At 42.7% G+C, this 25,309-nt stretch overlaps 1 protein-coding gene across 2 annotated transcripts in view; it reads right to left on the bottom strand.

Annotated features, from left to right (window-relative positions):
- The window catches only part of LOC126267463 (UDP-glycosyltransferase UGT5-like), a 264,174-nt gene that overhangs the window by 156,650 nt on the left and 82,215 nt on the right, over positions 1-25,309 (bottom strand). Inside the window, exon 2 of one of the 2 annotated variants that reach the window (XM_049972733.1) lies at positions 140-193. The exons of the other annotated variant lie outside the window; for it this stretch is intronic. The gene's annotated coding sequence lies outside the window, so the exon portion shown is untranslated. The remainder of the gene's footprint in view (positions 1-139; positions 194-25,309) is intronic. 2 annotated transcript variants of the gene reach the window in all.

The following is a 25,309-nucleotide window of genomic DNA, read 5'->3' as shown; positions in this document are numbered from 1 at the left end:
AAATGTGCCACGAAAAGCGCCATGGGGGAAAAAAAAACTTCTGCGATACTCTGGGCAGGTGGAAGAGCTACTGTCGGATTTGTGTCAGTTGCGACAGCTCACGCTTGGATGTTAGAAAATGTTAGCGGAGAGGTGTTACCGTTGTAGTTGGTCTCCGGCGATGTCTATTGAGCCAGCTGCAGCGTCAGCGTACCTGTAACATACCAAGTCATCATCTGAGAGGTCGGTTTGACTATAACATCAGCTGCACGTTGTGTACATCTACATCGTTATTCTGCAATTCAAGCTTAAGTACCTGGCAGAGGGTTCATCGAACCATTTTCATATGAATCCTCTACCATTCCACACTCGAATGTCGTGTGGGAAAAACGAACACCTAAATCTTTCCGTTCGAGCTCTGATTTCTCTTACTTTATTATGATGATCATTTCTCTCTACGTAGGTGGGTGTCAACAAAATATTTTCGCTTTCGGAAGAGAAAGTTGGCGATTGAAATTTCGTAAATGGATCTCACCGCAAAGAAAACCCACCTTTGTTCCGGTGACTGCCACCCTAACTTGCGAATCATATCAGTGACACTCTCACCACCATTGCGCGTTAACACGAAACGAGCTGCTCTTCTTTGCACTTTTTCGATGTCCTCCGTCAATCCTACCTGGTAAGGATTCCATACGCGCAGCAATATTCCGGCAGAGGACGGACAAGTGTAATGTAGGCTGTCTCATTAGTGGGTTTGTCGCTTCTTCTAAGTGTTCTGTCAACAAAGCGTAGTGTAGCATCGTAAGGGGTTCGTTTATGTCTTGTGTGCTCGGCTAGCCTGTTTGTGTCGGCTACTTGGCTGTATGAGTGCAACTGGCGGCGCCAGTCGAATTTGCTGTAACGCAGATGCATCGACACTGTGTTATACGCCGACATTGTGTTCTTTGAGTGCTTCATTTATGTCTTCGATGGGCGGTTGATATTTCCCTAAGGAAAAATGTTTTTGAGCATTTATGCTTCCAGCCTGTCTTTGTGATTGTAGTTCTCCCAGATTAAGGAAGAAATAGTTCGTCTCGAGTTGTTCTAGTATCGTATGGCAGTTTTTTTTAATACCTCCACTAGAGTATCGAGGCGGAATTCATTACGTTAGTCCGCAGCAAGTGTGTACCTTGGAGCGTTGCGTATGATCCGTAATACAATTTTCTGTATGACCTGCAAACGGCGCAGATGTGTTGGAGATGCCTAACCGCAGATTGGAGCTGCATATGTCATCAGAGGTCCTATAAGTGTCATGTACTTGGCCCTCGACACCCGCCTATTCAGTGCAATTTGCCTGTCAAGCATGATGTTCAATTGCCTGCGGCTCGCGTGCGCTTTGTTGGCGATGTGTTGTAGGTGGCCTCTACACGAGTGTTTCTGATCCATCGAGACACCACAGTACCTGGCTTTGTCATGGAAATGCATTGCGTGTGTGTGTGTGTGTGTGTGTGTGTGTGTGTGTGTGTGTGTGTCAAATTATTTGTCTACAGCGCCTGTGGTTGTGCAGTTGCTACCGTCTGCGTGTAAACTAAACTGCCTCGTATTTGTCGAGGTATACCTCGATATGCAACTTCTCAAATCAAGGGTCGAGAATTCAAAAGAGTACTGTAGTTAGTCGTGAGTTTGTTTGTTTCCAATCTTGTGCTTAAGATGGCAGTGTCATCTGCGTACATGGCAACCGTCATGTTGCATGTTGATGGATTATCATTAATGTAGAGCTTTAACAAGAAGGGCTCCAGAATACTGCCTTGGGATATTCCAGCTAGAATACCATTGTCGTGTTGATTGTTTGCCCTCAATGTCAGTGTCAAAACTTCAGTTTGTGAGATACGAATGTATGAGACGGGGAAAGGAGCGTAACTGAGTTTGTGGGATGAGGTCGTTGTGCCAGAGACGATCGAAGGCTTCTTCGATGTCTAGGAATGCAGCCTCCGTTGCTTTACTGGCGCTGTAGCCGTCTGTTGTGTAGGCGTTGTAGAGACGTGATTCCTGATGCAGAATTGGCCCGGTCTCAGGGTGTCGTTGTTGATGCAGCACACAGGTAGCTTGAAAAGTATTGATGTGGATGTAGGGCAAGTCTAAAGACCGATGGCTTAAAATAATTTCTTCGGTATGCCAGAGTGATGATTAGTGCTTCAAATACTAGCGCTTTGGACGTACCCTGCTGTACCTTCTGCGAATTCTATATTCCATAATTGAGACCTGTTCTAACGCTGTTCTCTCCATTCAATCATGCTGATGGAAAACACTTCTGTGGTGGTGCATTACATACCTTCTGACTCAAAACCTGACGTCACACATGGCGTTCCGTGGAGAGTCCGGATATATTCACCTCAAAAATGCATTGTCGTAAGCGGCCTCGCTTAGGAAATTACCTCATCTGTGCTAGAGACTCCCAGCCCCAGCTTCAGATTTCGAAACGGGCCAACTCCCGAACAGTAGTTTGGCCGAGCTAGTTATCGGCCATACGGTAACCAACGTGAGGGAATGAGACACGTAAACACGTGCACCCTGAGAGTACATTCCGTAGTTTCAGTCGCTTTGATTTATTTAGTCTCTTATTGTTGTTTCTAAAAGCTACATTCCGTGGGTGACCTTTTAGCGAACATTATCTGCTGATGATGCTAAGATTGTTGGCCATACCCAGAGTTTCAATGGAAATGAAATTTCCAGATCTTGCCTTATGAAAATCTTGTAGATAGTGTAGGAGTGCAGCATTTATGTATTGGTTACTCTAGTTGTGGAGATAAGACGTTTTCATCTTCAATAGCTAGGGATGATTCCAGTCCTCGATACGATTGTTAAAAACTAACGTTACGTTGGTTCACCTTTATTTTACGGATTATCTTCTATATCCCACACAACGTACGTTATTTTACTACATAAAACTTCCGAGCTTGACCACCATGAACTAATAATGCAAAACAGATGATTAGCAACATGAAATAATTATTCAGTTGTTTGTAGTTTAAGGGGACAGTGCGGGTGGAATAATTTCCTTAACAGTCCCTATCAATGGGCGAAACTTTATAACAAATTCAGGTCTACTATTTTCAAGGTGATACAACTGCGTTGTTATGCTTAACGTAAAACGATTCAGATGGATACCCGAAAGAACACCTTTCGTAAACTCTCTCCATCCACCTTATTTCTACTCCAAATACATCATACGAAAGAGATCTTTTGAAAGGTACACAGTACACCACCCGCGGACGGTGTTGTAAACTGCGAAGATCCAAGTTTCGTCCCCTTCAGTTTACAGAGGAGACTACCGCCTGAAAATCACCACTTTTGTTGTTTCAGAAGCGATAAGGAGTACGTGGTCTGAGGTTTGGTGCTGTACGTGCTTTGCTGTACGTGCTTCGTGGCCAAACTGATAGTATTTCCTGGGATACTGCAGTTTTGAGTAAGAGATGGTTGTATAATTTTTCAGAATGGAAACCTAACAAGAGTGCTTTGCCTAGGAGGCAAAGGAGGGATGGGTTTGGTGGGAGTAGGGAACTGTTGCCTGGCTACGCCATTCATCTATAGATTTCCTTTTACGTGGTGATGAGAATAATGTCTTGAACGTCGACCATGTTGACCTTATAGAGGAATATATTTTAATAAATTGGTCAAGTTTTAATAAATTCAACATGAATCTCAAATAATTATTTCGAACCTACTTCCCCCTAATTGAAACTAACCCGCTCAATGCGCTTCAAACGGAAGTGAAAATAATTTCTTGGACCATACTCGTGTTGGGCGACCAAAAATTTTCTTTTACGCGTTGTCAACCGTCTCTGAGCTGTCAGGCCACTGACAAAGTCTCAATCATAATAAATTATTAGGTCGTTACCAAACGTGCCTCTTTCTACGGTGCACACCGCAGGAGCACATTTCCAGTGAGCCTGTGGACACGAAGCTTCTTCACTGCCCCCCACCTATTTTTTTTTAATCAGTGCTGTAGCATCGGTTGTGGGGATCATTTCGCTGAAAGGATGAAGCATATTCGATATGAGAAGTAGACGGTCTAATTATTAAAAAAATCCAGCGCTTTCGACAAACGGAGTCTGTAACGACACGAGGGCTATTCTAGAGTTTTTGTCAAAGTTGGTGCTGATTCACTGTCGTCTTTCCCGGAAAAATGTGTGACAGCAACGAGGTGCGACAGCAACATCCAATTTAACTTATTTTTGCAGGGTTCAACTATTTTGTTCCTGTTTGCATTCAATATGCCGGCCAGGTGTTTGGAGTTGGTGTATTTCAGTGTACACTTTTGAACAATTTCATAGAGACTTAGAAAAATCTGTAAATCCATCTCCTACCATTACGATGTTTCGCCGGTTTCAGGAATATGAAGGTCTACGACTGTTTGGGCACCTTTCAACTGCCGTTCTCGAAGAAATCTCGTTCCAAGTTGAGAGAATGTTTGAAGAGGATATTCTATCAACGAATTTAGCCTATTACATGAAATTCTCTCTCAGATGTTATGAGACTGTATACTTTCTTTGTCAGCAATCCTTCACAGACATGACAGTGTCTCTCAATTTGGACTGTAGTGAGACGTTTGTGGAAGCTTTCAATGGACGCTGATGGCTCTACTGGTGTTTCCGGGTCGCCCTCTGCGCTGACCAGGAGATCAGAGGGTTTGCCGTGGGTTCATTAGTTTTCAAACTGGAATAATTTATCTGTTTGTGCCTGCCAAATAAATTACGTTACGTATATACGTAATACGTCATGTGTTTTCTTTGTAGCTCTTCTCTTCAGTATCTAATGGGTGAGCAACAGAAATTAATACGAGGATGGGTGTCGTGTACGGCGAGTCGTAAGTTATAATTTTTTCAGGTTTACTTTTACTCAATAATTTTGGATAGTCTGTGTTCAGTTAGAAGGGCTATTAGCAACGTTCCGCCACACAATGTATACGGACAACACGCACAGTGTCAACAACATTTTGAAACTGAGTGTACCACCGGTCTGTCAACGATCACGCGATGTCTGTCGACAAACAGCTGTACGTTCACTGTTCCGCGGTAACGGTATGTCAGAAGCGTTATATCGGGTGGTTACAATTAAAATGCAGCTACTCACTGAGGTGTAGCTTGGGCTGTAATTATTGTATGGCAGCGAAACTTAGTAGATATTCTAATGCCTCAATGTGAACCGATTTACGCCGGAAAATATTAGTTCCAATTTTGGCCAACAGGTCCAAATCCGGAGCACCTGAAACGAGATGCTGTACAGCGCCAATTTGCATCTGGTGACTAAAATTGGAACTAACTTTTTCCAGCGTAAATCGATTCTGGATAAGCGCAGTAGCATCTCTACCAAGTTTCAATGTCATTCGATGATTGTAGCCCACACTGGACCTTCCTGGGTAGCTGAACTTTAATTATAGTCGTCTGTTGTATGACTACAATTAATAACAAAATGGAGGAATAATGAATATTTTGTAACTGGTTGGTTGCTCTACAGAACCGAGTACGATCATTCAGAATTTAGTCGTCACATGTGTACCTCTAGAAAAAACAAATGCTTCACAGGAAGACGCATTAATGTTCAATGCTCTGTTCGTTTCCGTCACCAACTGAAAGTAAAATATTTAAAGAAGTCAAGGGGTTGAAAGAGCTAGAATCAACAGATTCGAATCGAACCGCAAGGGGATCATTCTTGCGTGCACGCATCACTGTGAATGCAGTGCATATATTATTGTTCAAAGCTATGGCCAGTTACTACGGGAATGATGTGATGCATTTTGAATAATCTTGTTTATCATTATGAGCTACTCTCTAAAACAGCATAATGAGGTATGAGGAATACTACAGAAAAGCGGCATGAATTATGTGCCAGTCCTGGGAAAATACCAAAAACCAAGAGTAATGAAGAAAATTTCAGGGGAAAACTGAAGAAGGATGTGAGTAATAACTGGCAGTAAACGTATAGTTTGTTTAAAGAGCACGGTAGTTGAAGATGCACCGCAAGAGAAAGTATTGTTGGAAGCTAGAGCCCCACAAGTATAGTTTAGTGTTCAAGTACAGATTAATGTTCTACATCATTATTATCAAGTTAAATTATTAATCTGTACAATTCAGTGAGAGTGGCTTAACTCCGAGAAGTAAAAAGTCAAATGGCTAGCTCTGAGCACTATGTGACTTAACTTCTGAGGTCATCAGTCGCCTAGAACTTAGAACTAATTAAACCTAATTAACCTAAGAACATCACACACATCCATGGCCGAGGCAGGATTCGAACCTGCGACCGTAGCGGTCGCTCGGTTCCAGACTGTAGCGCCTAGAACTGCACGGTCACTCCGGCCCGCAGTAAAAAGTCACCGCCGTTTAAAAATGTTAAACATCTAACTCTAGCGTACGAAAAAGAAGCTCATTCTGTGCGCAGCAACATATGTATATTGATCCCACAAGCACTTAAACTCACAAAAGACACGGAAAGATAACTAATAAAACTCTACAAGACTGGTGTGTTTCGCGGCGCTAGTAAGAACAACACAGCAATTTCTCAGTCAATATTCATATTAAGTTTCAAGGAATAGTAAGTTTGATGTACATCTTTAATGTGCATGACATTTAACAGCTCTTCCATGCATGGACAACTATAGCCGTATTTAAACGAGGTTGAGATCTGGAGCACCGCTGAGAACGATAACAGCATGAACCTACTAATGCTCTGAAGAAGACTTCCATTCTCGGGTAACTGTTAGAGTGTAGGATTACCTAAAGTCGTCTGCGGTACGGAGAGAGGAAAGAGGCTTTGCTCTGATGGGAAAGAGTTTGTCTGTGTCGTTTGCATCACAAGAGTGCTGAAGCCACACGCGAACAGGGAGAACAAAAGAGAGAGAGAGAGAGAGAGAGAGAGAGAGAGAGAGAGAGAGAGAGTTGGAACTGGCGACATGCCCGCAACTTAATGTCAAAGACCAGAATAGACAGCGCCGTGCAGTAACTGGCTGGTATTTGGATAGGCCAAAGAAGTCACCGTTTTCCTTCCATTCTGTGCGTCTCTTTGCAAGGGCAAAGTATCTGGGCATTCCGTAAAAAAAATTATAGATTTTACGACTTTTTTATTTTTATTTTTTTTTTTTTTAGGGGAAAATACAATTAGCGAAACGTGCTTGTGTAGGTTCGTTAACATAGCGTTACCCTGTAAATGAAGTTTGTTCTGGAGATTATCTACACACATCAAAACACCATCTCTTTCAGTTGCTCTTACGTAGACTCACCCCGAAATCGACGACTCAACGGGAAGGGCTTCCCATTGTTAGAACTTCAGGGGATTCAGAGAGAGAGAGAGAGAGAGAGAGAGAGAGAGAGAGAGAGAGAGAGAGAGAGAGAGGGGGGGGGGGAGGGAGGGGGGAGGGAGGGAGGGAGGGGGGAGGGAGGGAGGAGGGAGGGAGGGAGGGGGGGGGGAGAGCAGTGTGATTCGTCCAAATGTATTTTCGTTTCCCGATGAACGAGAATGTGTGAATTGTAAATACACCATGAAAATCTGTATGCCGTAATGGAGAACATCGTGATGACTGGGTGTTGTGTGATGTCCTTAGGTTAGTTAGGTTTAAGTAGTTCTAAGTTCTAGGGGACTGATGACCTTAGATGTTAAGTCCCATAGTGCTCAGAGCCATTTGAACCATTTGATGGAGAACATGTAGCCACAAACTCGGATAAAATTACAAGCTGCCGAGAGTATAACTCTTCTTTCGGGACGGCAACTGGTGGTTTAGAGGTGCCGGAAATGCAGAACTGTAACTAATAACAGTGTTCCCTGAGAATAAGTTGATGCTAATGACGATTGATGCACGGATGTTGCTAACGTCATGATGTAAAATTATCACATACTTCTCTGTGTCGCTCAGCATCAAAGACCTCCACTTGCGCGCATTACTGATTACAAAGCCCGTATATATCTACTATGCCTGTTGACACCCTAACATACTTTAACTCTAGAGTCCAAGTAATTTGAACCGTGGCCCACAAAACGTGTATGTTCAAACACGACTGTTTATTCAAAGGATTATTTTTTAGGCCATATGTACTTGATGTGCCACCAATACTTTGTGCAGAGGTGGAAATTATCCAGACATTCTGTCTCACACCATTACCGCCACTGTCAAACGAGGTTCTATAAACACACGCATACCAAATAAGCTATCTTCCAGAACCAAGAAGAAACAATGCATCACTACGATACTGTGCAGGCTAAACCGTGGCGGACAAGGCGAAAAAACAAGTGGAATACATGGGACACAAGGGATCGCTTAATGAATGTGGGGACTTCCAAAACCAGCATAAACAAAGTCAATGACTTGTTGCACCTCAGTTCCAGGGATCTTGCACAAAGAGCCAAATACGTCTGTGTTGTGGAAGAGACAGATACGACGCTGCCAGGTACTTGCCTGCGATTACTTCTCGCTAACAGCCGTACACCACTATATGCGTTCCTTCAGATAACGCGGCAGCCGCAGTACGATAGAAATCAGATCCTGCTGAGATATACAATACTGGATATGAGGGTGGGTCCTGTCTGCTTCATGATACTATCTGACTACACAGAGACTATTGTAGACGATGATCTACAACATACGGACATATCCGGTCTATAGTTAGCAGCTCATTCCACCGATGTAAACCAGACAGAACATACATGATACGCTATACGGATTATCTACGTCTACGCGACTACTCTGCTGCTCACATCTGAGTGCCTCGCAGAAGTTTCTTCGAACCAACTGCAGGCTATTTCTCAACCGTTCCATTCTCGAACAGTGCGTGGGAAAAATTAACACTTAAAGATTTACGTGCTAGCTGCGATATCTCTTATTTTATTACTATGAACACTTCTGCCTATGTTGATTGGTGACATAAAATAATTTCGCATTTAGAGGAGACAGTTGGTGATTGAAATTTTGTGAAAATAGCTCGTTAATGATTACCACACCAACTCGCTCATCATATCCGTCATACTGTCTCCCCTATTTCGCGACGACACAAAACAAGCTACCCTTCTTTGGTTTGGACTTTTTCGCAATTCTCCGTCAATACCGTCGATTCCGCACAGCTGTACTCCAGCAGAGAATCAACAATCGTAGTGTAGGCAGTCTATAGTAGATCTGCTTCATCATCTAAATATTGTGCCAATAAACCGCAGTCTTGGATTTGTCTTATCCGCATTATCTATGTGATCGTTCAAATGACTCAGAGCAGACTTAACTTCTTAGGTCATCAGTCCTCTAGAACTTAAAACTACTTAAACCTAATCAACCTAAGGACATCACACACATCCATGCCCGAGGCAGGATTCGAACCTGCGACCGTAGCGGTCACGCGGTTCCAGACTGTAGCGCCTAGAACCGCTCTGCCACTCCGGCCGGATGTCATCGTTCAAATTCAAGTTGTCCGTAAGAGTTTTAGCCGGGCAGGCTATAATTGTAGCTCTGGATGCCAATGCTAAATCTCTACTCTGGCACTGTGATGTACAGGACTGTAGGGGTGCGCAGCTTGTATATCTGATAATGGAAACGCACATGCATGTGCTAAACTTGCCTGGGTACCCCCCGACTTATTCAGGGAGGGCGGGTGCAACATCAAATATTGATGTCACACTTGCAAGCGAGAGGGCAGCACCCCACGTCCATAACTGACAAGTAAGGGAACACCTAACTGTCAGTGACTGTAACTGTATCACATTTGAAATAGCGACAACCATCGCGGATGTGTCAGGCGAATGGGTGGAACGATTTAACTATGCTCGGACAGACTGGGACCGCCTCATGCAGGTGTTCAGTCCTCCAGAGTTTGGGGAGGACACAGGCAACATTGATGAAGCTGTGGAGGAGCTTGTAAGCTCCGTGCAAACAGCTATCACACTGGCTGTACCTCGAATAGCGAGATACATCTGCAGGGAGTCCACCCCATGGACCCCTGAATTGACTGTGCTTAAACGGTCGGTCAGAAGGGCGCGAAGCAACTATCAAAGAAGCTTTGCCCACGACGAACGACAATACCACCTAGGTATTTATCGTCGTCTGAAGCAGAGATACAAGGATCAGTTGGTCATCACAAGACGCCAAGCCTGGGAAAGATTTGTTAACGATCAGCTGAGAATTGACCCTTGGGGAGTTCCCTACAAAATCGTTAGAGAAAAAAATCAGGTCGCCCATGATGTTGTCTACACTACATGCTGGGGATGGTGGCATGACCAAGAATTGGGTAGAAACAGCAAGACTGCTGTTGGGTACACTACTACCAGATGACAACGACGACCAGGATTCCCAAGAGCAGCGGGAAATACGTCAGGCGCTCTCGAATCCGTATCTTAACGATACGAACGTGTGCCCTTTCTCTGGAGAGGAGGTGGAAGCAACCATCTACACCTTTGCAAGGAAGAAGGCACCTTTTGATGATGGGATCTCTGTGGAGATATTACAGGGACTCGCGCACTTGGTCGCCCCAGCACTAAGTCGTATTTACAGAGGTGGAAAACGGCAGAAGTTGTAATCAGGAAAGGCCCTGATAAGGATCCAACGATGCCGAAATCCTATCGGCCTATCTGTCTGCTAGATGTAATGGGCAAAGCATTTGAGAAGTTGCTGGCTGACCTACTTTTGAGACACAGAACACTGCATGGTATGAGTGATAGGCAGTTCGGATTCCGAAAGGGTCGCTCCACTCAGGATGCGATCAATGAGGTTTGTCGGATTGTTCTCTCTGCGACATCGAAGTATGTCCTTGGCATAATGATAGACATCTCAGGGGCCTTCGACAACCTGTGGTGGCCGGCACTCTTCTCTCGACTAAGAGAGATTGGGTGCCCGCAGCCGCTGTATGGTTGTCTGGTGGCCTACTGTGATGCAAGAACTGCTAAAATAACGGCTCCCGGAGCCGTCGTATCAAAAAGAGTATCCCGTGGTTGTCTCCAGGGATCGGTGTGTGGTCCCATTTTCTGGGATATCACCATGGAAACATTGTTGAACGTACTGCAGGGAGAGACTGCAGTTTTGGGTGTCGTTACTTATGCGGACGATCTCGAAATTCTAGTGGAAGGTGACACTCGCAATGTGATCGAAGACAGATCACGACTGGCTGTTAGACTGTTAGCTGACTGGTGGGAGAAGACTAAAATGTCTACTGCACCACAAAAATCGCTATATATGCTCTTAAAAGGCAAGTTAAATAGGGACCCAACAGTCAGAATTAATGGCCAGGCGGTGTCGCGACAGAGATATGCCCGTTACCTAGGGGTATATCTAGATGAGAATTGGAGCTTCATTCCGCATATTGAACAAATAGCGACAAAGCCCTTAGCTCTGTTCAACAAGATAATATCGATAGGACAAAGAAGGTTTCATCTGCCGTCAAAGGCAATAAACATCTACCATAACAGTATATTGGCACCTATAGTAGGGCACGCATCCAGTGTGTGGGCCCACAGGCTAGCTCTGGTGAAGCCGGCGGCTGCTGTCAGGCGAATACAGAGGAACGTTCTGTTGAGATGCATTGGTGCATTCAACACAAGTCCAACAGATGCACTGTTGGTAATTACGGGTCTATGTCCACTAGACCTGTTAATAAGACAGCACGCAGCCTCCTACTGGCTGCGCAAACAAAATATTGACATGGTGGAAAATATAATGGGCACTCCTCTGGCTAGCGTTAAATCCATCCGAGAAAAAATGCTCGACATTTGGCAGGACGAATGGGATGGGTCCAGTACAAGCCGTAGAGTCCATGGGTTTCTACCCACAGAAAGGGAAAGACTAAGGAACAAGATAATGAAGCCCTCACAGGGCCTAGTCCACTTCCTCACAGGCCACGGCCCCTACCCCACGTACCTGCATAAAGTAGGTAAAAGGCCAACACCGGAGTGTGACTGTGGTGCCCACATAGGATCGCCAGAACACACAGTGTTTGAGTGTCCAATATATGAACAGGCTGTCTCAGTTGAGAGACAGCTTCTCCAGACAAGAGACATAAATGTTATACTAACGAATGGCGAATTATTTAGAAATTTCGCAAAGTTAGTGAATAAAATCTCAAGGGAGGCCCAGCGAGCCTACCTTGGGGGAGGGTAAATGCGCTTAAGATCTAATGCGCAATTGTAAATATGTAAATACTACGTTGTTTAAGTCTTGAGTTGTAGTAGCTGGTAGTTGTAGTTAGTTCAGTATGGTGGTGGGGGGAATAAAAGAGTAGCACAATGGAGTGGTTTCTTCTAGTAGTAGCGGCCCGTCTCCACGTGGCTAGGGACGGGCAACTAAGAGGCCGACGTTTCATATATAGTGTACAAAGTAGCAGAATAAACATATTGTTGGCATGCATTTATAAACCACTTCTGTAGCACTAACACCAGAGATAGTTAGTCTTAATACACCCACTCAAAAGTGTCAGAAAGTGGGTTACGTAGGTTTCAAAATCTGATTTCAAAATCTGTCCGTAATTGTGATTCTTAGCTTAAATGATAGCCTTCAGATATGTGTGACTTATCGTGTAACCGAACTTTAACGGATTTCTTACATTACTCATGTGGATGAACTCATACTATTCCTTATTCAGAGAGAACTGCAACTTTCTGTGCCACACCGACATCGCGTCTAAGTCATTTTGCAATTGGATTTGATCCTTCGATGACTATACTACATGGTAAATGACAGCATCATCTGCAAACAGTCTAAGAGAGCTGCTTAGATTGTCTCCTGAATCGTTTATATAGAGTAGGAACAGCAGAGGGCCTGTAACAATTCTTTGGGGAACGCTAGATATCACATTCAATCGATTATTGACTTTTCTTACAGGAAATCACGAATCTAGTCACACAATTGAAACGATACTTCATAACCACGCAATTTAATTTGAAGTTGCTTATAAGGAACGATCTCAAAAGGTTTTTGGAAATCTAGAAGTGTGGGGTCAATTTGAGATCCCCTGTCGATAGCACTCCATTACTTCGTCACAATGAAGAGCTACTTGTGTTTCACAAGAACGATATTTTCAATATCCGTGTTACGTGTCTACAGATCGTTACCCTTCGAGGTAATTCGAACACAGTATGGAGTGTAGCCATGTATGGAAGTGAAACATGGACGATAAATAGTTTGGACAAGAAGAGAATAGAAGCTTTCGAAACGTGGTGCTACAGAAGAATGCTGAAGATTAGATGGGTAGATCACATTACTAATGATGAGGTATTGAATAGGATTGGGGAGAAGAGGAATTTGTGGCACAACTTGACCAGAAGAAGGGATCGGTTGGTAGGACATGTTCTGAGGCATCAAGGGATCACCAATTTAGTATTGGAGGGCAGCGTGGAGGGTAAAAATCGTAGAGGGAGACCAATAGATGAATACACTAATCAGATTCAGAAGGATGTAGGTTGCAGTAGGTACTGGAAGATGAAGAACTTGCACAGGATAGAGTAGTATGGAGAGCTGCATCAAACCAGTTTCAGGACTGAAGACCACAACAACAACAACATATGTTCCAAAATCCTATTGCAAATCGGACGCCAGTGATACGGGTCTGTAATTCATCAGCTTACTTCTATTTCCTTTCTCGGATATTGGTGTGACATGTGCAACTTTGCAGTCTTTGGGTTAGGATATTGCGTCGAGAGGGAGGTTGTACGGTATATGATTGCCAAGTATGGGGATACTGTATCACCATACACTAAAAGAAACCTAACCGGTATACTACCTGGATAGCATTCTCTGAAAGAAACCTAGCCGGTATACTATCTGGGTAAGAAGACTTGTCTTTATTAAGTGATTTCCGCTGCTTCGTTCCGCTAAGGATATCTACTTCTAAGTTACTACTGTTGGCAACTGTTGTTGATTCGAATTGTGGGATATTTACTTCATCTACTTTGGCCCGCTGTCATAACTAAAATTACGATTGGTATCATACAGTAACGATATTGATGAGAGTCTCGCTGGTAGTCTACTTTACGTATGATCAGAATCTCTTCGGATTTTCTGCCAGATTTCAGGGGCAGTATTTCGTTGTGGACGCTATTAAAAGCGTCTCGCTTTGAAGTAAGTGAAGAGTTTCGAGCTTCAGTAAAACATAGCCAGTCTTGGAGATCTTGTTATCTTTTAAATTTGGCAAGCTTTTCTCGTTGCTTTTACAACAGTTACTGACCCGTATTGTGTACTATGGGGGTCAGTGCCACCTTTTATTAATTTATTCGGATTAAATTTCTGAACTCCCCCGGATCATATTTCTTTGAGTTTAAGCGACATCACATCTGGTCTATATTTACAAAAAGATTCGAAGGAGCGGAGACCGTCTCTTAAAAAGGCGTGAAACGAATTTTTGTCCGCTTTTTAAGTAGATCAATTTTGCCTTTATTTTTGACTGATGTGGATGCTCCGGTGGTGACTTTCGCTACAACCACCCTGTCGTCATTAATACTTGTATCCATCATGATGCTCCATGTCCTTTGGCACATGATTATTTGTTGCCATGAGGTCAAATGGCTCTGAGCACTATGGGACACAACATCTGAGGTCATCAGTCCCCTACAACGTAGAACTACTTAAACATAACTAACCTAAGGACGTCACACACATCCATGCCCGAGGCAGGATTCGAACCTGTGACCGGGATCAAATACGTTTTCGCAACCATTTACACTTCGAGTGGGCTCCTGAACTAATTGTTAAAAAGCCATAATGCTACCTTGGGCAAATTGTGACCTCCAGCGAGAATTTGGCTAGTGCTGGAGGGCAACGACAATCTGTAACAGATGACGTGATACATGAGAGGATGGGGGCGGGAGAGCGTGGAGAGATATATCTTATGACTTTCTGAGAGACATTGCCTGATTTGAGTGGTTGGATGTTAACATTAATTAATTTCCAAGATGGCCAAAGGCTGAAATCGCAATGGAGGAGTTTGTAAATAAAGTAAATTTAACACAGGCGACAAACGTTTTTCTAAAAATTTGAAAGATGGTGAACTCGAGGAACGAACATAGTCTCTGCCGTTGATGTTAATGAAGCTGACACTACACATGAGGCGACCCATGGCCGGTTTCCCAGTGTCCGTTACCACTTCAACGGACAGTCTTGATCTTTACATGTAACACTTTATTAGAGGTGTCGATAAATCTGTGTCGCCTTCATATGCAGTCAGTACGTCAAAGATTTTACATAACAGCTAACCGTTTGCAAACACTTACGTGAAGTCAAAAGATATAAGGTGCTTAAAAAAATTTCTCCGAATTCACACAATTTGTTGAATCAATCGCGGTTCGACTGTGGTTACCTGGGTGCTATGTTGCCCATATTCTTACGTTGTGACGTTTCACCTTTCCACGAAGACGGAACGTAAATTCATCACTGAAAACTGAACGAAGTTAATTGTTATCTGTATTTCCACGTCCAGAATGAATTCACAATGCTTTACACACTATTGTTCATCACCATCACGATGCGGGTTGTACCAAGTGAAACCTGTATGGTTTGAAACACATACGGCGCTGCGAAACACGTAAGGCGAATGGCTAACCCTAGGCTGACAGGACGAGAAGACTTAGGTGGACTAAGTGGAATGCGCTCTAAGTTCTGAACGAGCAAATGGGGACCAATTGTGGATTTCCGCTAGAAAGAAGCAGTCTCTTCTATCTGCTCCTGCCGTCATCGAATGCTCTGAGCTGCAGGAGATGCAATGGCGCCCTTTCGACGAAAATCATGCTGCACAGTTTTAAGTGAGATGCAGATTTTTAAACAGAGAACACAAAGCGCCTTTTCTTGCTGTGGTACCGCCGCGAGACTTGATGCACATTGAGTAATGTGCGCAGGACCGGAGGGAGACCAGTACCGGCAACTACACGACTTCGCGTCTCACAGCTGGCGCCAAGCAAAACTTTTGGTTCACCTCAAGCTTCTGTCTTCATCGCTGTACAAGATCTAGACTTCTGAAACCGGATTAATTACTTTGTAACACTCCGTATTGTATGATATTTTGATGGCGGTTGCACTCCACACTTGGCTAGCGTCAAGCTTTACATAACTTCAAACTACTTGTGTCAATGTTGTGTGTCTTGGTGTCGTTAGACGACTTATCAACGCAGACATTACTGTGGTGACTCATGTTTTGTGGATCCGAGGCATCCCTTAACATTTGGATACGCTGTGCACACACTGTGGAAAGTATATTTATCGTATTGCTCTACAAAAGCAGACCTTCAGAGGAGTAATTCGAACACTTACTTTACAACAAATATCGGGTAAAGCTGAATTCTTGTCAAATGCCACTACACTCGGGCTATGTACATCTAAGTTTGCGAGCTCGTTTGAAAGCTCTGGGCACAGAAATTTTACAGAAAATGTAGGATTGTGTGCACTATTGAGAACGGGAGTGAAAGCTACGAGTATAAGGAGAAAAAAGGCAGACGGATCACACAACACAACTTTTTTAAAATATTACTTTTTTGTTGATATATGTTTGCCCTATAATCACGCCCATGGTCTTACAGTCTGCAAGCTTAGGTAGGAAATTTTATTCCAGCTTGTTAGACATGTTCCACGTGTTGTGTGGCACACATTAATAACGGCTCTTGATTGCCATTAACTCCGTCTAGGTGTGTGGCGAACTGCTGAAGTGCCATTTCCCTTCAAAATAGAACCCGGAAATAACCCTCCACGCTCTACATGTTGTGTGGGCAATGTCGTTTACCGGCGTGCTGCTTAGTCAGCACCTTCGACAGCCAGCGCTTGTACGTTTCCCTATGATCTTCCCTACACTTCGATGCAAAATATGTTCATTAAATTTATTGACAGCACTGAAACTACTTGGAATTAACATATTTTAACACACTTTCCATCCACTATGCCACGCTGCAAGTTAAGTCCGGAGAACTGCGGAGCACAGTAAAAGAAAAAAAAGTGTATCGGGTGATCCCGTGACGGTGCTACAAATGTAATGGTTTCTGGAGAAGGGTAAATGTATTTATTTGAGGGAAGGATCCATGCCCCAGAAACGACCGCGTCGAAAGTCGTAAGCGAAAATCGTTCTGGTGCCTCTGACAATGGAATTCATCTACTGGTACTGCTTTTGCTAAGACTGTAGAACAATTTTCAGATATGGTAGTGTGGACCAAAACAAGAAAACAATGTCTAGTAAACATGGGCTCTCACGCGCATGTAGCTAATGTGAAACAACTCTTCTACTGAAAAAGTTCCCATGATTCTTAAGGTATGGAATTCAGAGCCTATATTTACTGGAATTATTTTCTTGTTTTGGTCCATACTACCTCCTCCATAAATATGGAAACCAAAGAACTTGCACTAGGAGAGATGTATTTCGCAGTATCGAAGAAGTGCTCATAGCTTTTTAGGTATGTATTGTAGAGCCTGTGATTACTCAACACTTTTTCTTGTTTCGGCCCACAGCAACACCTCTGAAAGTCACCTACCCTTCAATCTTAGCAAGAACATCATCGGTACATGTATTTCACTGTCACAGGTATCAGAACGAGTTCCGCTTGCAATTTACGACTCGGTCGTTTCCAGGCCAGGATCCTTTACCACATATTGTTACATTTACCGTTCTCCAGCATCCCTCAAAGCCAGTAACACTATCAGGGTCTCACCCAACATATAAAGGGGTGGAGGCGCAAGCTAAAGGATCACCAAGGTGAAAACTAATCATCTTTTACGAACTTCGTTGGACATACCTTGTGCTATCGGATAACCTTCCTGCTTCAGGATTTAGGCATGAGATTGGCGCTGTCTGGGATGCGACGAGCAATCCTCACGTAGATTTTGTGTGATAGAGCGTTCTCAAAACGGCGGTATTCGTGACGAATTAAGTCCGATAGCTGTGCCCTATAATCGAGATCTCTGTGGCGTTATTTTCAACAGGATAACAGTATATTAGATTAGTACTTGTACAATTGATCATGGATACAACACCTTGTAATGATGTGGAACGTGTCATGTTAATAAAAGGTGTCCATACAAGATATTACATTACACAAAATATTACATGACAATATTTTTTTGTGGGGGTTGGAGAAATTACCCACTTACTACATCCAAAAGTTCATCTAATGAGTAGAGGGAGTTGCCATTAAGAAAGTCTTTTAATTTCCTTTTAAATGCTATATCGCTCTCGTCAGACTTTTGATGCTATTAGGGAAGTTCAAATGGTTCACATGGCTCTGAGCACTATGGGACTTAATTTCTGAGGTCATCAGTCCCTTACAACTACTTAAACCTAACTAAGGACATCGCACGCATCCATGCGCTACGCAGGATTCGAACCTGCGACCGTAGCGGTCGCACGGTTCCAGACTGCAGCGCCTAGAACCGCTCGGCCACCCCGGCCGGCATTAGGTAAGTGACCAAAGACTTTTGTGGCAGCATAATTTACCCCCTTCTGAGCCAAAGTTAGATTTAACCTTGGGTAGTGAAGACCATCCTTTCTCCTAGTGTTGTAGCCATGTACACTACTATTACTTTTTAATTCGTATGGATTGTTAATAAATTTCATAAGTGTGTGGCTTCAGTGAAGATCTCTAGCTCTTTAAATAAGTGTCTGCAGGATGATCTTGGATGAGCACCAGCAATTATTCTGATTACACGCTTTTGTGCAATGAACACACTTTTAGTCAATGATGAGTTACCCCAGAATAGAATATGATGCCATACGGAAGCAGAGAATGAAAATAGGCGTGGTAAGCTAATTTACTCAGACGTATATCGCCAAAATTTGCAATGACCCTAATAGCATAAGTACCTGAACTCAAACGTTTCAGCAAATCCTCAGTGTGTTTTTTCCAGTTCAACCCCTCATCAATGCATACACCTAGAAGTTTTGTATATTCTACCTTAGCTACCGATTTCTGATCGAAGTCTATATTTATTAATGGTGTCATTCCATTTACTGTGTGGAACTGTATATACTGTGTTTTGTCAAAGTTTAATGAGATCTCATTTGCAGAGAAACAATGATTTTCTGAAAAATATCATTTACAATTTCACCAGTTAATTCTTGTCTGTTGGGTGTGATACCTACACTTGAATCATCGGCAAAAAGTACCAGCTTTGCATCTTTGTGAATACAGAATGGCAAGTCATTAATATATATATATATATATATATATATATATATATATATATATATATATATATATATATATTAAGAACAGCAGAGGACCCAGTACGCGAACTGTGTTGTCCTGACATACCTTGATACAGAGGTTGTTCTAGTGTTGCACTGGACAGCAGGTTCTTCAAATGCCTCACCCACTGAAACTCTCTGATCATGGACTGCCGGGAGAACGGCACGCTAACCGTTCACCAGCCACCATGACTGAGGGTCGTTTAACGTCCCCCTTTACATAATCAGCTTTTATGAAAATATGTTTGACCGTTTCCCCGTATGCCTAACAGAAAGCAAAATTTGGTAAGGCTACCGTTTTCGAAAGAAAATGTAGCAGCGATTAGTGAGGGAGAGTTTTATAAGAAATTATCTCCGAGGAGAACTTATTTAGCCTACTCAGCCTACTGTACTTTCAGTTAAATTTAGTTCACTCATAAAAAAATTGTGCAATCATTCACGTATCGTCCTAACGAAAAGAGGTAACACGCGACTCTGTACACAAAACAAACTTTACTAATACTTTTGGGATAAATGGAAAAACGGCCGTCAGCCCAGCTGGTCACTGTTCACTAAGCAATTAAAATTGCGAATAGCAATGAGTAAGGATGATTTGAATACGTGCGGCACCAGAAGAGTGCACACATATTCGCAGTAACAAAACACGTCGCGAAATAATAATGAGAAAGAATTTCGGTTATTATTACACTCGTTATTAAACACATTGACATGCATTTGTAATACATAAATCTCATACTGACTAACTGGAGGCTGCTTACTGTTACGCTGAACAGTTGCGTAGCCTCACAGCAGCGTTTCCTCAGTTTTGCGAACTTGGGCATTGGCAATGAAACACAAAAAAAACTTCAGTTGACTTTAGAATTATTTAAATAAAAGAACTACCACTGAATATCCACGCAACTGCAACGCCGAAATACGAACCAGGCCAACATATAAAAGAGTGTTACAACTTTACGTAAAATTATCGAGTATGAATAACTGTTTTCTTTTAAATAAAATCTTTGGTTTGAAGTATTAGGAATAATTATACTTTCAGATAATTGAATTTACTTTTGATCTGCAAGAATAACTTTGCCTCTAAACAATATTTATCTCAGCAGTGAAGTTGCTGAAGCGCATCACAAAATACTTTTACTTCTGTTTTCAAAAGCCGGCCGCGGTGGCCGAGCGGTTCTAGGCGCTACAGCTACGATCGCAGGTTCGAATTCTGCGTCGGGCATGGATGTGTGTGATACCTGTAGGTTAGTTAGGTTTAAGTAGTTCTAAGTTCTAGGGGACTGATGACCTCAGATGTTAAGTCCCATAGTGCTCAGAGCAATTTGAACCATTTGTTTTCAAAATTATTAAAAAAATTCCGAACTGGCTCCGATATTAATTTTGATATACTTCTATATTGTCAAACAAACGAAACTCCGTAACAGATATGGGCATTGTACCTACTTGGTAATAACGACTCGGGATAATACTGAGAATGAAGTTTCTAAGTTTTTGCAGTAATCATTATTAAAAGTTTCCAGTATCACTGGGGAACGCCTTTAGAGCCCAAAAACCTGAACTAAGTGGAACAGCCTTACAGTCGTTCGTCGCCGAATAGGTGAAACCGTAACCGTCGTCGACAATGCTGCACAAGCTCCAGACAAAATTTGCGAGCACAGATTTACTTTGCAGTTACGATTGGCGGAACAGGATGTTGATGTGGATGTAGCTTCCTTTTTATCTGCCAACGCTGTTATTGCTATGGTGCCGCTAATGGAAACTTCCCCTCACACTGACTTAGCACGCATCTCGCGCGTCCGATCACATCCGTGACCACCTGCGCAGCGCACCCCTTCTGGCGTCGAGAGACGCTACTATACAATGCGTAAAAACGTATCCGTGACATTTCCCTAACCTATTTTAACCCAGTATAAATTACAATTATTTCTATTGTTATTTACACAAATCAATAAACTTTCTTTATACATAAAAGTAACTTTTAAGGTTTATGAAAAAATCGAAATACAATATTTATAGTGTATAAAGCAAAAAAGTTTTAAATACGTACATACGTATAAAAAGTGTAACAGACTCTGGCACAGAGTTGAAGTAGCACGGAATGATGCACCCATACCTGTCATCCAAGCTGACGAGGAGAACACAGCAAGCACCTAACCCGCTTTCCCAGAAACTTGGAGGCACTTTACGTGTCCCATTGTAAGTATGTAGCTCAGTTGAAGGAGCCGCACAGTGGCTAACGTAGCGTATTCATACCTTTGCACCCTATATTCGAACCTTTTTCTTTATTTTTATTTCTGTTTCTAATTTAACTACTTCTGTCCACAGAAGATTACTACATGAATATTTTCAAATGTATATTGAAAAACATATCCCTTTTCGTCTACTGAATGTATGTTTGATGAATGCATTAAAGAAAATAAAATGAATAAATGAAAGACAAAATTATTTGGAACTGTTTTAGGTGTAACTCCTGTAGTGTATCTTGATTAGTTGCAAGCGCCAGTTTTCGGTAAAGTGACCCGTTATGGGTAGTTTACCACTAAATTATTGCCAAATATCAAGTCTTCATCAATGTTAACGACGGTTCTTTCCCGCGTTAGTTTCGTACGAAGAAATGTAGCTGTGTCAGACCTGCCTTCTCGTGATGCTCGTGGTGTTCGGAATTTCTATGTTTCGATGTTTCTACGATCTGCATCATCGAACTAAATGCACCAAATCTGCCTGTAGAATAAACCTAAGAATGAAATATACGAATTAATAGAAGAACTGATGTACGAATGAAACATACGAATATGAGCATTTAAAAAGATTGTAACCCCTGAAATACCTCCCCCCCCCCCCCCCCTAACACACACACACACACATATATATATATATATATATATATATATATATATATATATATATATATATATATAGGGTGCGTTCCGAAAGTAATGCAATTATTTTTTTTAAAAGTAATTTATTGAACAGATTTGCACAAACACTTAAAATTCTTCAAAGTACTGTCCTTGGGCCTCTACACATTTTTTCCAGCGACTCTGCCATGACCGGTACGCGCCCTGGAAGGCGTCTTCTGGGACCTCTCGCAAGGTCTTCGTCACGGCGGATTGGATCTCGTCTATGGACGAAAAATGGGTTCCTTTCAGGGCTGACTTAATCCTAGGAAACAAAAAGAAGTCAGCTGGGGCGAGGTCAGGACTATAGGGGGTGGGGCAGCGTTGGCACCTGGTGTTTGGCCAGGAACTCGCGGACTCGTAGCGCGTTGTCGTGATGGAGTTGCCAGGTAGCGGAGATGTCCTTTCTCGTTCTGACGGCCCTTTTGCGGAGTCTTTCCAGCACATCCACGTAGTAGGCAGCGTTAACTGTCTGTCTTTGAGGAATAAACTCCTTATGGACCACTCCTTTGCTGTGGAAAAAGACAATGAGCATTGTTTTCAGTTTTGATTTGCTCATTCTTGCCTTTTTGGGCTTGGGGGACTGATCAGTGTGCCACTCAGAGTTTTGGCATTTTGTTTCTGGGTCATATTCAAAAACCCAGGTTAGTCTCCTCAAAAGATTTGTTCAGTTTAGCACAAAACTTAATCGCGTAACGTTGCTCGATCGTCGATTCCATTTTTTCCGTGACACGGTCGGCGCGCAGAGGTTTACAATAACAGACGTCCTGCCGCTTCCACAGCTCGGAGAGCACTGAAACCGGTTTCGCGGCAAAGCTTAGCGTCCCCCCCCCCCCCCCCCCCCCCCACCTACTCCATGTGGCCCGCTCCCACTCCGACTACTAGGAGCGGCGCGGGAAATTCAATTGCATTACTTTCGGAACGTACCCTGTATATATATATATATATATATATATATATATATATATATATATATATATATATATTACTTATTGTGAAGTGAGTTGTAATTTTACAATTAAAGTAGCACCCTTGTATCCCCTACCTTGGTATGATACATTCTCGTAGTAACCTTAAACGGACATAGGTAGAAAAATGAATAAAATAAAATAACTGGCTTTCGCACACGGGGCGCAAAAGTGAGAGACTGCGACGCTAGCCACTTGCCACCTTTTCAGCAGTCAAGCAAGCGCGCTAAACGGGATCCAAATTATGTCGAAAACATTGAGCATCGTTGTTTCAGAAACGGTCGAATATTTGTGGATACGCCAAGGCACGTGTTCACATATTTTGATTTCTCTTCCACTGAGCGAAGTACCTGGGAAATCGGGTTTGGCGCTTGCCGTGTTCTCGTCACTTGGATGGTTAGAGCCATTATCTCGTCCAGAGGTGGCAGCCCTGTGTACTGAAGTTCGCACCCTGTACTCCCCCGAATCACGTTCAATTTCGATCATGTATTCATCCTACTTTACTGTGTACGCACAATAATTAAACTTTCGTTATCTGCCATCCTTCCTGGTGTTGTGATTTTAATGGCCAGCGAAGTATGAGGATCCGATTCACACAGTGGACCAACACGTTGCTGAAGATTGGCTTACTGTTGAATTGGTTTTTGTCAGTTGGCAGACGAACAACATTTGAAACTGCCACGTGGAAATTACATCGAAGTACAACCCTGTATTTAACCGAAGGTCTACACCTACACGTCAGTACCCCACAAGCATCCTGGCGGTACGTGGCGGATGATACTTCTGTTACCACCAACTAATCCCTCCCTTCTTTGTTCCATTCGCGAATGGGGCGTGGGAAGAATGACTGTTGGTAAACCTTTAATTTGTAGAATTTTCTCGCTGTGGGCATTTCGTGAGACGTGCGTGGGCGGAAGTAATTGCTGCCATTCATTCGAGACGTTAGCGAGAGTTTAGAAAATAACTTAAAAAGCAAACAGTTAAAAATGTACTTAGAAGACAAGGGAACACTTAAAGCCGCCAGAGAATGCTAGCAAACTGTTGAAAAATGCAAGGTTCTTCATGGTACCATATGGTTGCGGGGAAATGTAGATGCGTGCTACAGAAAGAGCTGTGGAATGAGGGTATAACACCGAAAATGCTGGATGCATGGCACCTGCTACCGATATATGATATTTTTCTGAATTGTATGTAAATATAAGTAATTTACGTACTTTCTTTTAATAAGTAAGGACATTGCTTCACTGTATGTGTAAATTTAGGTAGAAGTCTGTTGAAGTTCCATTATATTTATCTGTGTCTTACTGTGAAACTTATAAGCTCTTGGAAAAAGCCAAAGGAATTGTTATTTGCATCGACTAGCAACGATAATAGCAGTGCTTGTGCAATGTAAAATCTCTGGGTACGGAGCTGTTGCGCAGAGCGCACAGAGAGAGAGAGAGAGAGAGAGAGAGAGAGAGAGAGAGAGAGAGAGAGAGAGAGAGAGAGGGAGAGAGAGAGAGACGGGTCCAGTACTTGTAGTGTGCGGAAGTGTGGTGTAACGCTGTCGCAGTAGAGAGTACTTTTTCCGGCGGCATCATGTACGCGCGCCGGCCAGATGTCTAGAGCAGGAGTACGGACAGTGGGCGGGCGGAAGAGGCTGTATTAATTACGATTGTCCGTTCCTGTAATTAGCCGTGGCTGCACAAAATGCTACCGTCTTCAACAACAGCAGCAGTTCCAGCAACACAGTTTCGTCGTCGGCTCCGAGTTTCGTCGTATGCACAGCACTGAAGTAAGACTGTTCACTGGCAGAAAGTATTAACGGCTAACCCAGCAGCACAACTGAATGTAATTTGGTTGATAAGATTTATTTAAATAATAATCGGTTAAACTCACGGTGATTGTGTTCTCACTGCCCCCAGACATTGTTACCACGCAGGATCCTTGTTCCTTTTTTCCCTTATATGCTAACCGAGTGTCATAAAAAAACATATTGAATAGTTACAGCCATCAATGAAAAAATTCACTTTTAAGAATTTTAGCCTGTCTACTTTCAATTAACTGCTGTACAACAAATGCTTCACTAAATGACTGAAGTAAAGCAATTTCATTTTCCAAGTTTGAGTATCTATCACTGGAAAAAATCCAAATCTAAAAAAAAGATTTAAAAAATGCACAAATTAAGAGTGCGGAAGTTTTATTTATTTTACATATAGCTTGGAGCAGCTGTTTGATTTAGTACGTATTGTAGTGTTTAATTCTGGTCAACTCAGTAAAAAAGGCTCCACTGCTCAGACAATAATATGAAATCCAATTTGCAAAATAAGTAACAGCA

Source organism: Schistocerca gregaria, chromosome 4, assembly GCF_023897955.1.
Source record: "Schistocerca gregaria isolate iqSchGreg1 chromosome 4, iqSchGreg1.2, whole genome shotgun sequence".
Classification (NCBI taxonomy): Eukaryota; Metazoa; Arthropoda; class Insecta; order Orthoptera; family Acrididae; genus Schistocerca; species Schistocerca gregaria.
The sequence above is the reverse complement of the archived record's forward strand: the minus strand, read 5'-3'. Positions and strand labels throughout refer to the sequence as shown.